This window comes from Diabrotica virgifera, chromosome 4, assembly GCF_917563875.1.
Source record: "Diabrotica virgifera virgifera chromosome 4, PGI_DIABVI_V3a".
Lineage (NCBI taxonomy): Eukaryota > Metazoa > Arthropoda > Insecta > Coleoptera > Chrysomelidae > Diabrotica > Diabrotica virgifera.
In genome coordinates this window covers 222087726-222091552 of record NC_065446.1, presented here as the reverse complement: position 1 = coordinate 222091552, position 3827 = coordinate 222087726, and positions in this window count along the sequence as shown.

Here is a 3827-nt window from a genome sequence, read left to right as displayed (position 1 = left end):
AGCACCCTTGGGTGCTCATTACATCAACTTCAAGATTAGGAAAGAGTGGTTTGTTTGGGAACATTTACTGTGCTCTTATTAAAGACAGACTGGTTTTGTGATATTTAGTACATTTTTTTTTTATAGTTCAATTGCACACACATTTTTCCTGCTTTATATTTTTTATAGGTTTTTTTTTTCTTTACAACATAATATTTAATTGATAGCGTTCCCCAACACTCTGCAATCTATAAAGGTATAAATTTCTGAGCTCAGATATTTTCCCTGATAATAGTAGTCGGTACTCTTATCTTGATTATTTTTAGGCTGTGTTCCACTTTTGTATAATTATTTAAACTCATTCCATTATTTTAGTATATGTTTAATTACATTTTTAAAAATTAACTTCACATATTAGTCAAAATTGTAATTATTAACTTTATTTAACTTGAACTTATTAACTTTACTTAACTTTAACTTATTAACTTTATTTAACTTTAACTTTAATTTATTAAATTCATATGAACTTCTGGATTCTAATCCCTCAGATTAGTTTTTGGTTTCACTTGTTATTATTACTATTATAAACCACGAGTTAGGAAAAGGATCTGTGTATCCACTCGTAGGTTTATTTATTCAATAAGGCTTGTGCCTGTCCCACTCACAGTGAGGTATTTATATGTTATATATAGTATCAGGTAGTATTTAATTAAGGTGTACGTATTATAAACGTACAATTATTATTTGGTGAGGGTTCTACTAACCTAGTTGTAAGTTGTACTTCCTGTATTAGAGGTACCCGTAGTCAGTTTTTCTAACCTTATAAAGAGTATTCTTAGATCATAGTTGTATGATGATTTTGTAATTGACTTTCACTAGTATCACTTTTTCCTGTCATGTTAGAGTTACACACTAGTTACTTGTCCTAACTCAGAGATTGTTAAAAAGATCTAGTAGTTACATTCAATAAATATACATTTATTGTGATTTTTTTTTCTTATTACTCCTTTATTTTTAGCAGTATATTTTATAATTTAATAATCTTTAATAACTTTTCACATACTTGTACTACAAATTTAACATACTCTATAGCAGCGTAGAATACCTGGAAGAGCGTTAACCTAGTTATCCTTCTTCTGGCGCCCAAAAATTCATTCTATTTTCAGTATATTATTATATTTACTCTATCTATTTTCTGAACATTATCTTCATATCTTCTTTTCGAGCCATCATTGTCACTTCCTTTAATCTATTGTCTGGCCAAAAATAGCCGTGCAAATTGGCCGAATCCTTCCTTGAGTGTCAAGTGGCCCTTCTCATACATATTTAGCTAGCCATTCAAGTTATATCTATCTATTAATGATTTCTCATCTCTAGTCCTGTATCAATTCGATATTCTTTGTCTTGGCATCCTTCCATACAAATACTACTACAAAGTTGTATTTTAGTTACTCCAGCTTCTTCAACGGAGAAGCCACACATTTTTGTCCTTTGGCTACATTAAGTAGATCTTCTTCTTTTTACTACTTCTGTTGGAGTTTACCACTCCCTATTCATTCACTCCAACAGAAAATCATCAGCTAGTTGTTACAAAGGCTGTAGTTAAAATGGCTTGAACGAGTAACTAATCACGAGTTTATGCAAAAATATTAAACAGCCATAGCATAACCAATTTTTGTTTAACAAGAAAACAAAAAATCCAAAATATTTACAAAAGCAAAACGTATATTTTATTGCTCTTTGAGATTTTTGGTACTACTAATAATTTTTAAGTTATTTTGAAAAAAAAATGAAACTTTTTTCAAAATTAAAGAATAATAATTTATTTTAAAACTAATTATTTTCAAAAATGAGCAGTTTGAACCAATGAAACTGATAGATCATATAAACAATGTATAAGTAAACCAACTTGTGAAGCGGTAACGATTAATTTTATATGAGCGCAAGTCACTTTAACTTTCAATGTTAAAAGTTTTTTTAAAAAACAAAAATAAAATTTTTTTTAAACACTTAAAAAAAGTTTTAATAAGTTTTCCCCGAAAAGTGCTCCGTCACGTTAAAATATTCAATTTGAAATTTGACGAATAAGAACCTACTTTTCTTAGCTACAACTCTGCTTCTACTGAGTCTAGGGGCTTCATGCGTACACCATTTTTTTCACATTTTTATAAGCTATATTTTTCTTTCTTTTTGAGTTATTTGGGAAAAACCGTCTAAAGACAGGTCTCATTTTTTGTTAAAAATAAACATATTCACTCGCAAATAACTCGAAAGGTATTGACCAAGTGAAAAAACTCTATAGAACACAAGTTGCTTAGAATTAGTCATTTTGTCCAATTCCGGACTTATTTTGAACGTATATTTTTTCACTCCCGAGAAAATATTTTTCACCCCGTATTTTCCAATTTTTGTAAAATTGAGGTAATGTTGAATTGTAAACTTTTTCTTATACAGGGTGTCCCGAAAAGATTGGTCATAAATTATACCACAGATTCTGGGGTCAAAAATAGGTTGATTGAACCTCACTTACCTATATACAATAGTGCACACAAAAAAAGTTACAGCCCTTTGAAGTTACAAAATGAAAATCGATTTTTTTTTCATATATCGAAAACTCTCAGAGATTTTTTATTGAAAATTGACATGTGGCATTTTTCAGACAGCAATATCTTAAAAAAAAATTAAGTAAAATTTGTGCACCCCATACAAATTTTATGGGGGTTTTGTTCCCTTAAACCCCCCCAAACTTTTGTGTACGTTCCAATTAAACTATTATTGTGGCACTATTAGTTAAACACATTATTTTTAAAACTTTTTTGCCTCTTAGTTACTTTTTCGATAAGCCAGTGTTTATCGAGATATTTTGAATATTTGTCGAATCCACCACATATTTGTATATGGTTAACTACGGTTATAGAGACCTGTTAATAATCTGAAAATTTATTTATAATTTACATTTTTAGGTATATTTTGAAAAAGAAGCTACATCTCGATAAAGGTGACTTATGAACAAAAGACTAAGAGACAAAAGTTTTAAAAACACTGTGTTTAACTAATGGTACCACAATAATAGTTTAATTGGAACGTACAAAAACATTAGTGGGGTTTAAAGGAACAAAACCCCCATAAAATTTTTACGCAAATATATTGAAAAAGAAGCCGCATCTCAATAAAAACTGGCTTATCGAAAAAATACTAAGAGGCAAAAAAGTTTTAAAAACGTTGTGTTTAACTAATGGTACCACAATAATGAATTAATTGGAACGTACACAAAAGTTTGGGGGGGTTTAAGGGAACAAAATCCCCATAAATTTTTTATGGGGTGGACAAATTTCACTATAATTTTGTTTTAAGATGTTCCTGACATAAGAATTATATGTCCATTTTCAATAAAAAATCTCTAATAGTTTTCGATATATTGAAAAAAATCGATTTTCATTTTGTAATTTCAAAGGGCTGTAACTTTTTTTGTGAGCACATTTGTACTAAGGTAAGTTAGGTTCAATCGAACTATTTTTGACCCCAGAATGTGTGGTATAATTTATGACCATTCTTTTCGGGACACCCTGTATAACAATACACAATTTCAACTACCTATTCCCAAATTTTCATTCTTCCTTTATTTTTTTGGAGGTTTCCGTAAAATTTTGTGTTCCCTGATCGGGCTATTATTCTGTTATCCAGAGAGAATTTTCCATTAACCAATAATTTTAACGATCAGCATGACTGTTTAGTGCTCCCATCGTAAAATAAACCACCTGGGTCATATTTTTATCTAATACTTACATATACGTTCTTCTATTATAATGAAAAAAAATGTTTGTCTTTTTTTAACAATAATTGATCTA